The sequence below is a fragment of the Hordeum vulgare genome, chromosome 3H (genome assembly GCF_904849725.1).
Source record: "Hordeum vulgare subsp. vulgare chromosome 3H, MorexV3_pseudomolecules_assembly, whole genome shotgun sequence".
NCBI classification, from domain to species: Eukaryota; Viridiplantae; Streptophyta; class Magnoliopsida; order Poales; family Poaceae; genus Hordeum; species Hordeum vulgare.
The window spans coordinates 284,900,457-284,914,789 of record NC_058520.1 but is presented as its reverse complement, the minus strand read 5'-3'; the positions used below and the strand labels follow the sequence as shown (position 1 = coordinate 284,914,789).

Sequence of the window (14,333 nt, the reverse complement as noted above, 5' to 3'; positions counted from 1 at the left end):
ATGCCATGACTGCCGCGCAAAGGAGCGGGAGATCAGCAGGTGTTGGATGGTCTCTGGCTCCTGGTCACATAGGAGGCAGCGAGTGTGGTGAGGGAGCCCTCGGCGCGCGAGCCTTGCCGCAGTCCAGCATCGGTCCAGATTCGCAAGCCAGTGGAAGAACTTGACTTTCGGGGGGGCCCAACCTTTCCAGATGAGCTGCCAAGTGTGGCATGTCAATGATCCATGGAAGGTTGCCCGGTAGCAAGACCTCGCCGAGTAGATGCCGTTGGCCGTCCACTTCCAGATGAGCTTGTCCGGCTCGGAGGACAGATTGGTGCGTGCGACGAGCTGCCAAGTCCTCAAGTATTGGCCTATCTCCTGCAGGCCCACCACACCTCTAATGTCACGGGCCCAGGCATTGCCAGCGATGCCTTCCGCCACCGTCCTTTCTCTCCTTCTGTTCTTGGGGATGCATAGGTATAGGAGTGGTGCAAGCTCACGAATTGACTGCCCATGCAGCCATCGGTCCTCCCAGAACAGCGCGGTGAGGCCATCACCTACTATCATGAAGGTGGATGCATGGAATAGGTTGCGCTTCTCAGGGGAGAACTGCGGGTCAAGGCCTGCCATGCACGGTCGGCATCCGTCTTCGATAGCCAGAGCCAGCGGAGCCTGAGCGCTAGCCCCGTGCGCTCCAGGTCTCGAATGCCCAGCCCGCCGTAGGCGAGCGGCCGGCAGACAGTGCGCCAGTTAACGTGGCAGTGTCCTCCCATCGCAGCCTCGCGCCCAGCCCAGAGGAAGCCAGGCTGGATCTTCTCAAGCTGTTTGAGGGTCTTCTTCGGGGGCGCAAGGGCCAGCATCTGGTGAATCGGGATCGCGCTGAGGACAGATTTAACCAATGCCAGCCGTCCTGCCTTGTTCATGAGCCATGCTTTCCAGGACGGAAGGCGGCCTGCCACGGCGTCTACCAGTGGCTGCATCTGTGCAGCTGAGGGCCGGCGAGTGGAGAGCGGGATGCCCAAGTAGGTGATGGGCAGCTCCGTGGGCTAACGGCCCAGCGCCTCCAGCAGGGCGTCGCCATCCGCACCCCCATGCAGGGTCGTGGCTGAGCTCTTGCCGTAATTCACCCGCAGGCCCGATGCGGTCTCGAAGATGCCCAAGATGCTCTTCACGGCAATAACCTCCTCCCTCTCAGCGTGGCAAAACATCATCACGTCGTCGGCATATAGAGAAATAGCCGGAATGCTGCGGCGGGGGTGCAGGCGCCGAAGGATGCCGGTCTGTAGCGCCCTATGCATGAGGCGTGCCAGCGCATCGACCGCCAGGACAAAAGAGCAGCGGCGATGTGGAGTCACCCTGGCGCAGCCAGCGACGGTGCCAGATCGGGGGGCCGGGCACACCATTGAGCATTACTCGTGTGCTGGCCGAGGAGAGTAGGATGGACAGCCATTCTCTGATCCCGTCTCCGAAGCCATATTGGCGCAGGACCTCGAAGAGGAACGGCCAGGATATGGAGTCGAAAGCCCGCGTGAGGTCGAGCTTGAGCATAATGCACGGCGCGCCCAGGTGGTGGAGCATCCGCAGAGACTGCCTGACGAGCATGAAGTTGTCGTGGAGCGTGTGTCCGGCGATGAAAGCATTCTGGTTGCGGCTCACCAGGCTGTCAAGCTTGGGAGCGATGCGCAACGACAGAACCTTCGCGAATATCTTGGCGACGATGTGAAGCAGGCAAATCGGCCAATAGTCGCCCAGCTTGTGGGCATCCGCGCGCTTGGGCAGCAGGGTGAGCAGGACTTGGTTGAGCTTACCAAACCCTCTCCCTCGTAGCGCATACAGCTGCTCAAAGACGTCCAGGATGTCTTGCCTGATGATGCACCAGCAGGCGCGCAGAAATTCGGCGGTGAACCCGTCCGGCCCTGGTGCCATGTGCGGCGGCATGCGGCTCACCGCAGCCCAGATCTCCTCGGAAGTGAATGGCTCGTCCAGGCTGTCCAAATGACCGGGCGTGATGAGCTGCTCCAGGTCAAGTGTGTGCTCCCGGTCAACGACAGTGCCCAGAAGCCCGTCAAAGTGCTCGAATGCAGCCTGGGCCATCTCCTCGTGATCAGACAGGACATGCCCATCAACTAGGAGGCTATGCACGCGATTCTTCTGGCGGCGGTAAGTGCACTGCCGGTGGAAGAAGCTCGTGTTCGCATCTCCCTCCGCGAGGAAGGTGATACGGGCGCGCTGCCGCGCAATAGTGCGCTCCAGGGAGGCGAGCCCAAGGTATGACAGCTTGAGCTGCCTGCGCAACCAATCCTCTGGTGGGGTGAGCGGGCGTGTCTCCATCGCAAGGTCGAAGCGGGCAATCAGCTCGCGGGAGATGGCCAACTTGTCCCGGACGCTGCCCGTGGATCGGGCACTCCAGCTCGTAAGGGCGCGTGCAGTGGCCTGCAGGCGTCGAACCAGCCGCTGGAAGGGGTCGGGGTCATGCACCGAACTCCAGGCCGTGGCGACGGTGTCGTGGAACCCGTCGAGGCGGAGCCAGAATTCCTCGAAGCGGAAGCACCTATGGGCCACGGGCATAGGAGAGCAGTCCAATAACAGCGGGCAGTGGTCGGACACGACGGATGCGAGGCAACGGAGGTGGCACTCCCCATGGTAGTCCTCCCACTCCGAGGTGCATAGAACCCGGTCAAGGTGCACAAGCGTCGGCGGCGATTGCTCGTTGGACCAAGTAAAGCGGCGCCCGTTGAGGTAGACTTCCTTCAAGTCAAGGTCATTGATGGCGCGCCGGAATCTGCCCATCATGCGGCGATTCAGGTTGCCCGAACTCTTGTCAGCATCCCGGTAGATGAGGTTGAAATCGCCACATAGCATCCTGGGCCCTGGCATGCAGCGGAATGTCCCGCAACTCTTGCAGGAACAGCAGCTTCTCGGGCTCGCCTTGGGGGCCATACACCATGGTAAGCCACCACGGGGGGCCATCGGGCGCGCGCACCTTGACCGTGATCGCGTTTTGGGTAAATAGGGGGTCGGAAATGGTGACAGCCCTAGTTATCCAAGCGATGAGGATGCCGCCGCGGGTGCCGTCGGCCGGGAGATAGGTGGAGCCATCGAACTCGGACCCGAGGGTGTCCAACACAGTCGACGAGCAAATCAACTCCATTTTCGTTTCCTGAAGACATACAATGGATGCCTGAGTAGTACATAGCAGAGAGCGGATCGCGCAGCGCCTAGCGCGCGAGTTTAATCCCCTAACATTCCAGACGGCTATCTGAGGACCTGGATACATGGGAGAGAGATCGACAACAGTCGCCGTTGGCCTAGCGCGCACTGACCATGGCATCACCCGCCGGCGGAGCCATGTCAGCAGGGATAGCTCGGTCGACCAAGGCGGCCATGGCCTGCAGCACTGGAAGCCTCAGCGGCATGGCGAACATGTTGTCGTAGGCCTTCATCTCGATGGCAGTAATCTGCTGGTTCACCCCCACAATTCCAAGAGTGCGCAGAATCTGCACCACCGCTCGTCGATCTGATGCGCCAGGAGCCGTGACTTTGGCGTCGGCGGCTGCGGAGCGACCCCTCCTGGGACTGAAGTTGAGCGTGGGGCGCTGCCGCTTCCCGGGAGAGGGCAGAACAGTATCGAGTTGTTTGGTAGCCGCGGAGAGGAAGGCACCCAAAGTCCAAGGTTGGCTGGAGGCGTGGCAGTTGCGCCGTCGCTGCAGGGTGATCGGCAGCGAGGCGAAGCGCCCTGGGACCAGAGCACGGGTGCTAACAGCGCAGGGTAGGGATTCCTGCCTGAGCGAGGGTCTCTGCAGAATCGAGAGGCGCCCTGGGCAGGGGGATGAGCCCGGCTCCACGCGCGGCTGGGTCGGGGCCTCCATGGATGTCGCGGTCCCGTTCTCCCCGGCAGACATGGCATCCAGCGCGGGTGCATCGACAGGCGCAGCCCCAGGGGCAACGATATTCCGGGGCCTGGTCCCAGTCACAGCAGCACATGCCGCAACAGCAGCGTGCCCAGCCAGGTCAGCTTGTGCGGGAGCAGGGGCAGGAATGGCAACACCGCTCTCCGCGGGCCCCGGGGTGACCGGTGGGGACTGGGCTGGTGAGGCCGATTTGGCGGGAGCGGGCGGATCGCGTCCCGCCTCCCCGTCGTGGGTGCGCGCGTGGGCCTGCTGCGGCAGGGCAGGGTGAGTCTGCGACGGGGCAGGGGGGCAAAGGTGATCCTCGCCCCCTTCGGTCCAGACAGGGTTGCAAGAGGGACAGGGGGGATCATCCCATCTCGTTGCTTTGCAGGAGCCGGTCGTGGCTGGCCACGATCTCGACGAGGCGTGGGATCGGCCGCAGTAGTGGCGGGCCCGGGCGAATCATCCTCGGTCAAGGGCGAATTTGAAACTGCTGCCCCATCCGGTCCACGTCCAGCGAACGAGTGTATGCCACATGTCCCGCTGCCAGCCGTCGCGCCATCATCAGCGGGGGGGTTGTTGGCAGCTAGCGATGTGGCCACCGGCAAAGCGGCTTTGGGCGTCACCGCGGGCCCCTGGCACCTTCCTTTCCTGGCGCCGTGACGCGGGCGTGCGGGCCCCTGCTGACCGGGCCAGGCTAGCATCCCTTGGCGCGTGGGGCGGCGCCCCTGTCGCGATGCAGCCGCGGACGGCCAGGGCGCGACCGTACAGACGCCGCCGGAGCGGCCGGAGCCGTCATGGGCATGCAGCACCAGAGCGTCCACAGCCATGCCATCCGCCCGGCCGGCCTGCGCCCCGTCCGTTCGTCGACGTTTGCGGCCGCACCGGCGCGCGCGTCCAGTGCCGGGGCCATGCCCCTTGCTCGGACCAGGGCCGTGCCTGCCAGTAGCGTCGTCGGCCTCGCCGCCATTGCCGGAGGAGTGGGCAACGGCCGGAGCGACTCTGATCAGCTCGGCCTTGGTAAGGGCGATGGCCACCGGAAACGTGAGCGTCCTGACGGCCGATGCCTTCGAGGGCACGCGGCCGGGCAACTGCTCGACAATTTCCAGGACAGCGGCGCGCCGAATAGCAGCCGGGTCGTGCGCGCGCCAGGAGACGCGGAAGACCGCCATGTCTTCGCGGGACGAGTGCGAGGATGCAGGCGTTCAATCCAGCAGCTGGCCCCCAGCAGGTGTTCGGCAGTGGAGAGCAACCAGGCGTGAGCGGGGATGCCGCAGAGCTCCATCTCGACGCGGTACTCGAGCTCGCCGGCACCGGCGTGGGCAAGCTTGCACCAGGGCCGGAGCGACAGCGAGAAGCGGGCGGAGCTGATGAAGTGCTCGCAGCGGAGCCGCCGCATGATCGCCAGGGAAGAGAAGATGATCAGAAAGTCTTCGGGATGGTGCTGGTGAACCGTGAAGTCTCCCTCCTCGAGCTCGAGGGAGCCGAGGAGCAGCGCGGCGACCTCGTCGACAGACACGGAGGGGCGGGTGCCCGTGACAGAAGCCACCATCGTGCGGGCAAGCACCAGCTCGGCCTCGTCCATCTCCTCGGTCTGCGCCATGAACACGCGGGAGGGCGCGTCCGCGGCCGGCCTGACCGGAGGCGAGGAAGGAGCTGGAGCCAGCAGGACGGGGGCAGGGCGCGCCGCTGGGAGAGGGGCAGCGCGAGGAAGCCGGGTTTGCTGGTCCAGGGCGTTGCGCGGGGGTCGTTGGGTCGCGGCCGCGGGCCGCCTGCCGTCACAGTCGCGGGAGGAGTGACCGGAGGCGAGGCAGCGGCGGCAGCGAATGTCGTTCGGGCAATCCCGGACGCAGTGTCGATGATCGAGGCACCTGAAGCAGAGGCCCGCGAGCTCCTCGGGGGAGGGGCTGCGTCGGCGCGTGGGCGAGGGCCTAGCAGGGGCCTCCCGGCGCGGGCGACGGCGATGTTCCCGGCGGCGAGCCTGCTGGAAACCATCGGCGTCGAGTACCGGCCCGCCCGAGACACGGTGGACCTCCGAGCGGGGGCCAAGGCGGTCTTTGGCGGGAGGGCGGGCCGTGGGAGCGACGCGGCCAGGAGCGACAGCAGCCGGCGGCGCAGAGACGGCCGGCGGGGTGCGGGCGACGTCGCTGTACGAGCGCCGACGACCCCCTCTCTGAGCCAGAGCAGCAGTCCCCATAGGAGACGCGCTCGCCGGAGAGGGACGTCCGGCAGTCGACAGGGTCAGCCGGCACCAGAGCCATGGCGCGAGGGGACGGGGAGGAGCGCGGGGAGGAGTCTGCCAGCGGGGCAGTCCGGGCGGCGCGGCGCGGAGGCTAGGCAAGCGGGGCGCGGAGGGAGAGGTGAGCGGAGCGGGAGCGGAGCGGGAGCGGAGCGGAGCGGGAGCGGGAGCGGAGCCATCCCCATCAGCTCCAGAGTCCCCTAATTTTCGCACACATTTTACTTTGGTACCATAGAGTCTCATTTTACTTGGGTAGCAATAAGTTGTACGGATGGCTTCACTTGTAACAATACATATACCTTCTCCCGTCAAAAAAAAACAATGCATATGCCTTCTGTAAAACAATGCATATGCCTTCTATTTATTTGCCTAACAGAATGTCCATCAGATGGATCAATCAAATAGGAGGAGCTGGGGAGTATTTCAAACCGAAGCAAAGAATTGGTCCTAACTACATGAAGTGCAGTAGCTTTAAGAGCAACTCCAATGGGGCGACCCATTTTGTCCGTCGCTGTCCGTTTGGGGCCGCGTGGACAAAACGGATGGCCCAACTCGCCGACCCCTTCCCATAACTCGCCCGCTTCGCGTCCGCGCCGACCCATTTCCAACCCAAATTTGGGACTGAAATGCATCGGCGCGGACGTGCGCACGCTCTCTCGGTATCCGCCCCAACCACACACGGTCAACATTATTAATGACGGACGCCCTTCTCGGGCCCACGCGTCAGCGGTCGTGGTCGGCCTTTGAAGTGGGTTCCGCCTCATCTGCTTCTAGAACCCACCCGTCCCCATCTTGCCACCTCGTCGGTGACCAAACCCTAGCACCATGCCCGGCTCCTTACCAAACAAGGGTAAGGCCCCGCTCTACCCCCACGCCATCTCCCCGTCGGCGTCTTCCCGCCGGCCACGCCAGCGTGTGAACGTCCGGGTGCACCAAGCGCGGTGCCACTGGGAGCACCGCATGCCGCTGGCTTACCTCGACGTCACCCTCCCGCACCACTGGCATCTGGATCTGGAGAGGATCCCGGTGTCGGCCGTGTCGCGGTCGGCGCGGGTGCACGCGGAGGTGAGCCGCCATCGGCGTCTGCTGACGCCGGAGCAGCGGCGAAACCCTGCATACGCAACCGATTCCCCCAACTGGGAGCTCTGGTTCGTGGTCGACCACAAGGAGCAGCGTCGTCGTGGTGTGCGCGACATGCAGCTAGGAGGCCCGTCGTCGCCCCCGCATGTCGTCAGCGACAAGGACCAGGAGGCTGAGGCCACCTACCAGGCAACGCTGGCAGCTGTGCTCCACGAGAGCGAGAAGGAAGAGCGGCGCAAGGCCGACAAGGAGGCGGCGTACCAACAGTAGCTCGCGGAGGCCATCGCGTTGTCGGCCGCCGGCGATTGCATCGTGCCACCTCCGCCGAAGCCCACGGAGCCGCGGGAGGTCTACTAGTGGACCAACATCGTCAGCGAGTTTGTCAGTGTGTCGCCCATCTGGCTGGGCGCGACACGCAGCAGGAGCAAACCTACCTCGAGCACTGGAGGGCGAAGCGCGCCGAAGGCCTTCGGCTGATGGAGCTGGAGAAGGAGGCGGGGGAGGAACGACGGAAGTTGGAGGAGGAGCGCGTCTGTGCTGCTGCGCTGCCATCGCCACGAGCACAACCCGCGTCGGCAGGACAGACGACTAAGGCGCAAGCAGCTGCGCTCTGGAACACGGCGTTCCCCTGGGCCGACCCTGCGCCTACGCTGGTCGACCACACCGGCCCCGGCGACGCCTAGGGCTGCCTCATAGTTTTAGGGTTTTTTTCTTTTTAATTAATGTAATGCGGACGCATGGACTCTCGCCGGACTTCGTGACCGGCTTTTAATGTTTAAATATGCCTGCTAATTATTTTCAGAAATACTCTATATATTTTTTTTTTGCACGCCGGTAAAAATGGGTTGGGCCAGCGTTGGACGCATGCGCCAACCCAAACGACAAAACGGACATTGGTGTCCGCTGGGCCGACCCAAACGGACAAAAGCCGGACAAAATGACCGTCCGTTTGAGTCGACCGGTTAGAGTTGCTCTAAAATCTCTGAATTATTTAGCTAGTACTCCACCAGGAAAGTGCAGGGCTTCAAAAACCAAAAGACACCACTCGAACCCTCTTTGACCTCATAAGCCCTGTTGTTGTCTATATCCTTAACCCCAAAAGGTTTCCTCTATCTCCATTCTCCCGATCAGAGTGGATCAAATCATACCATGAGAACCCACCTGCACTGATCAATGTGAAAACAAAGATAAATCTGTAGCAACACATGTTTCAGTGGTTGCAAACCACAAAGGGATAAGCAAAGGTCATTCAGTGATATATACAGAGGCCAATACGTTAAAAAATATAAATGTAAGGGATTTTGTAAGAGAGAGAGAGAGTATTGAAAAACACTTGATTATGCTACAAAACTGAGTACATCTAAACAATAAGCATAAAATAAATGTGCTCCATGAGCATATAAGTGCTAGGACATGATCTTCTTCACCTAGAACTTGTCAAATATTAATAAGGCTGCTTTAAGATTTCAAACCAAATTTGCATACAATCAATCATATATATTTTTGCAACAAATGAACCACACAAAAAACTAATATATTGATACATAAGGTATATCCAAGGGGAAACCTTATTCTAATACAGATTTGAAAATGTTGAAAAAAAATCCTAGCCATGTAAGCTAGCACCTATAACATAGATGCAAATGTATGAAAAATTAAGAAACCTAAAAAGACAATGAATTAACAACTATATCTTTTCCTGACCTTCGGTTCAGTCAAAACCAAATGAACCGCAACACCTGCCCAAAACCTCATTCTACTGAAAAAATCGCCAAATCAGCAAGAAACAAATGAGAAGCCTATTTTTACTGTCTGTACAAACATGTCTTACCCTATGAGGCCAAAATAATCATTGGAGTTGGAATATAAGGATAATTAGATTTAATGTGCGCAGAATTCCAGTCACATTAAGTTTTTCATTGCTTGAATCGACGTTACACAAACAGATGTAAGGAACTGATAAAGTTACCAAGATTTGATCAGGAAAAGAGATGAAATACGCATGACTATGTAATCATATAAATGTGGACATATCATCGATATCCATGAGCCAAAAAGATGGAGAGATATATTAATTTTAGTGGGGACTAATTGATAAGATGCTGCAGCTGTCATACATACAAACACTAAGTAAACTTGTATGGATAGCACCCCTTGTCGAGAGGCACCCCTTTCTTCTGGTTCCTGTAGTTACAACTTACAAACCTGGGTTCATTCCTGTTCTGTCTCCTTTCCACCCCGGCAAACCATGCTGCCACTTGAATCTTCACTGATCTGTGCAAAAGGTATGCACATGGAACTGAACTAAGGCCAATTCTTAAATGAAAAACTAAAAACGAAGCTCATCTCGTTGGCTCATAGCCTTGTCTTCATTCATTTTTTCTCGAATACGCACGAGTGTGCGTACTATATATATAAAAGAAGGAAACGGGGGGAAAGAGCCCCTCCACGTTGGAGATTACATGTTACATAACTCCAACTCCACCCCAACTCAAACTACTATGTTCTCTCTCTCGTCCACCTTTCTACACCCACAAGTAGGGCCTCTACATCACCCTTAAAGATGCCCGCTCGCTTCCAAATCCTACCCTCAGCAACAATTCTAGCTATTACATGAAGCCATGAAGGCGTCGCGCCATCAAAAACAATCGCATTCCTATGCTTCCATAGCTCCCACATCACCAGCATGACAAGGGCCCGAACATCTCTCATGCATAAGCGTGTGCCCGTCATGGTGTTGCACCATTCCGCCAGCACCGTGTGAGGGCCCGGTGTCCACTCCGGTTTATCCAAGGCCAGACAGATGGCAGTCCATATCTCTCGAGCCAGCACGCATCCAACCAAAATGTGGTTGATGCTTTCTTCCTCCTGATCGTAAAACGGACAAGTGTCCTGATGATCCAATCCCCGGCGTGCCAGTCTATCCGAGGTCCAACATCGATTCTGAAAAACTGTCCATGCAAAGAAGCGGCATCGCAAAGGTGCTTTTGACTTCCACGTAAAATCCGCCGTCGGGGTTACTTCCTTTCCCCAGAACTTTGCCGCATACGCAGTCCTCACCGAGAAGGAGCCATTGGCCTCCCAAGACCAGAAAGTGGTGTCTTCCGTGTCAGTCTCAAGCTGAACGTTCTCCATTAGGTCCCAGAGCATTATGAATTCCTGAAGTGCCTGTTCCGTCATCTCCGGCCCCACATCCGCGGCCCAACAGCCATGCTAGACTCCTTGGCTTACCGTTCTGGACTTGCGAATCCTCCTCTCCCCCCGACCATATAGGGTGGGCACCAACTCCTCCAAACGTGACCCATTTAGCCACCTATCCTCCCAGAACATCGTGCTATTGCCATTCCCACCTTAGTCCTTGTCGCAGCTCTGAACAGTTGCATAGACTCCTTTGGCACGCTGATTTCAAACTCCGCCCAAGGTCTCGACACATCCGTACGTTGCAGCCACGGCCAGCGAGCCTGGATGGCCAGATTTAACCATCGCAGGTTCGGTATGCCCAAACCACCAGCCCATTTGGGCGAGCAAACTTTCGTCCATGCTACCATACACTGACCACCATTGGCCTGGGCCTGAGCACTCCAGAGGAAGCCCCTACAGATCTTCTCCATTTCCAAGAGTGTTTCCATCGGGATGTCAAGAGCCATCATTGCGTGGATTGGGATTGCCCATAGGACCGATTGGACTAGTAGTAACCTCCCACTCTTTGGCATATTGGCTGCTTTCCACTTAGGCAAACACTTTGCGAGTTGGTCCACCAGTCCTTTCAGCTGGGCAGCCGTTTGTTTTCGTAATGTCAGTGGCAACCCCAAGTATTTGCATGGATAAGTCCCCGCTGGACAGCCCAGGATATCCACCACCAGCATGGTCTCCGTGGTACATCGGATGGGTAGTGCAGCGCTCTTCCTCAGATTGACTCGCAACCCAGAAACCTCCCCAAACAGCCTCAGCAATGCAGCACAAGCATGGAGGTCATTATCCCATGGCTTCAAGAAAATCATCACGTCATCCGCAAACATCGAAAGCCTCTGAAGGACACCCAAGCTTGCCAGAGGGGATAGGATTCCTCTGTCCACGGCAATCTGAAATAGTCGGTGTAGCGGTTCCATGATTAGGATGAAGATCATCGGGGACACTGGATCTCCTTGCCTTAGGCCAAGGCAGTTAAGGATCGGCCTTCCAGGAGTCCCATTCACCATCATTCTCGTAGAGGAAGTTGCCAAAAGTCCACAAATCCACTCTCTCCATCTGACACTGAAACCCATGGCTTGAAGCACCTCAAGGATGAAAGGCCACCGTACCGAATCGAAGGCCTTGGAAATATCCAGTTTGAGCATGACCATGGGCTCTTTCAACACGTGTAGTTTCCTCGCAGTGCACTGGACCAGCATGAAGTTATCATGAATCGAACACCCTTTGACAAAGGCACTTTGATGCTTCATTCATTGCTTCTCACAAAGAGCTTTCAGTTTCACGAATAACAAAATAAGGAAGCAACCAGCAGCAGGTAATAGCACATAGCAGCAGTAGAACCAACAAACAGCAGCTAGTAGCACACAGCGTCAGGACAACCAGTAGACAAGTTGGCAGTGGCAAAACCAGCACCACACAACAACACGGAACACATACATAACTAGCATCACACACATCTTGCAGTACTAGTAGTGTAGCCCACAAAGCAAAAAACACAAGCACACGTTACAACACCGCACAAAATCAAAGGATACTAATAGAGGAAGCATGAGCTCACCTGTCTGACAGAGAAGAGTGAGCCGAGGAGAGGCGTGGATGATGGGTGTTTCTCTCTTTATGTTTCTGGTCCTCATAAGTTTTTCTCTGTATCCACTCCCAGAACCAGAAGTTACTGGTCCAGTCTTGTGCCATTCTGTATGATGGCAAAATGAAATTCTGAAATGCGATCTCTCTACTTGCAGCCCCACCAAATGAATCCGAGAGCAATGGGTACTTGCGTGTCTAGTGCAACAGCGGCTTGACCCAACAACATATTGGTAGAGGCTAGGGTTCTACCAGGTCTCGAACGTAGGTTGTAGGAGTGGAAGTGCGGCCGGCGTGGCTGGGGACGCCGGCGCCGGCGGTTGGGCGCCGTCGCTGGCGAGAGAGAGAGAGAGAGAGAGAGGCGGTTAGGGTTTGGGCTCCCGTCTCCTGAGGGAAACGACAATAAAATACTGTTTATTGTCTGATTAATATCGAAGGGGTACATGTGTTTATAAAGGAGGACAGCCTCCACTAAACCCTAGATAACCTGGACTCTAATATAACTTGAACTTTAAGATAGCTAAGATAACTTGGGCTAAGCCCATAACTAACCCTGCCCATTGGGCCTCCTCCGTTGATACATTGTACCGGTCATAACACATATAGTGCTAGCATTTGAGAGTAAAGTAAATACACAGGGGCGTCTCAAAGGCAAAATGAGAGAGAGAGAGAGTAAAGCAAATAAACAGGCAAGAGATGCGCCTGTAGTGTTCTTGTCGAGAGGTTCCGCTGACAGAGCTGAGTTGATTCAATCCAAGCTAAGTAGCACCCAAAGCAATTAGTCTACGTACAGGAAGTACCGGCGAGTTGCACGCATGTGTGCTAGGGAATCCATCCAGCTACCTGTCTACTAGCTTCGAAAGCTAGCTTTGCATATGCGCGTATTGCTTAGAATGTCTGATTTATAGCACTATAAAATCTACAATCGAGATAGAGGGATGGTTGGGGACTCACAGCCGTTGGGGTGCCAGCCGTACAGCATGCCGCTGTCGCCCACCCGCTGAGCCCGCCGTCCACTGCACTATGGCGTGGGTATTTTGTGCGTCCGGCATCGTACAGACGAAAATTGTAATCAACCTCCTCACTGAAGTAGCATCCACCTCCAATCTTTCGAATCAGAATCAGATATTCAGATGGAAGAAACGAGAAATAATATATGTGGATGATTTACCCCTGCTGCGCCCACAAACGCCGGACTTTCCACGGCCTTCCGCCTCCACCCTGACCCGGCCGCCGCTATGGGGCCTCCCGTGACGGAGGGAGCGGGGAGGAGACAAGGCAGAGAGGCCCGGGCTCGGCCCACATTTGGGCGCGGAGTATGTCAGAACTGGTGGGGGGCCAGGCCTACAGCCTCGCCAACCAGGCGGCCACGAGGATGAGGAAGCCCAACCCAAGGAGTCACTACCGAGAGTGGGTGTGAGCCGTGACCTACTTAACCACCACGCATCCGAGACAGAGGCATCCAGTGGATCAACCAAACCGGCGATGGTAGCTACCTTCTTCCCTCTTCCCCACTCCTTCCCCAATTCGTGTACGGGGTGATTGTATCCCCAGATCGCTACTCGAATTCGTGTGTAAGAGCAATAGATCGAGTGAGGAACTGTTAGGTTGCTAACATCTGATATTCAGAGCCTTGATCAAGAAGTTAAGCTTGTTGGACTTGGACTTTCAAGGTAGGAGAAATCTGAAGATTAGCAAGAAATCCTTCACGTACTAACTGAAAGTTGAGCTTCTTGAAAGATTCACAAATATCACGCTGGAGAGGCTTCAGAATGAGTCTGTTGCAGTAAGTCTTTCTGCTCAAAGCATCTGCAATGATATTAGCTTTGCATGGAGTGTAGTCAACCCTAGGATTATAATCTTGGATCATTTCCACCCAACGAATTTGCCGAAGATTGAGACTAGGCTGGGTGAAGATGTATTTTTGAGACTTGTGATTGGTGTAGACTTCAACCTGTTTGCCCAACAAGAGATGTCTGTAAGTCATCAGACCATGTACCACCGCTGCCAACTCAAGATCATAAGTGGGGTAATTCTTCTCACTTGGCTTCAACTACCTCGAGGTATAAGCTACCACTTTATTCTCTTGCATCAGAACTGTACCAAGACCTTGAAGAGAGGCATCACCGAACATTTGATAAGACTTGGAATCATCAGAAGGAGTCAAGACTGGAGTAGAAGTGAGCTTCTCTTTGAGTGTGTCGAAGGCCAACTGACACTGTGGAGACCAGACAAACTTCACACTCTTCTGAAAAAGGCTTGAGAGAGGATAGCAATCTTGGAGAAATTCTCAACGAATCTTCTGCAATAGCTTGCAAGCCCCCCGAGAAAGCTTCGAAGCTGCTTCACATTCTGAGGAGGTTCCCACT

The 14,333-nt window shown here is 56.5% G+C and overlaps 1 long non-coding RNA gene across 1 annotated transcript; it reads right to left on the bottom strand.

Moving 5' to 3' along the window:
- Positions 1-12,637: 12,637 nt before the first annotated feature.
- On the bottom strand, positions 12,638-13,713 carry LOC123443663. The gene is made up of 3 exons (XR_006630761.1): positions 13,136-13,713; positions 12,919-13,048; positions 12,638-12,827 (listed from the first exon to the last, which is right to left on the bottom strand). It is a non-coding gene; the product is annotated as an uncharacterized LOC123443663 (long non-coding RNA).
- Between the last annotated feature and the right edge of the window lie 620 nt (positions 13,714-14,333).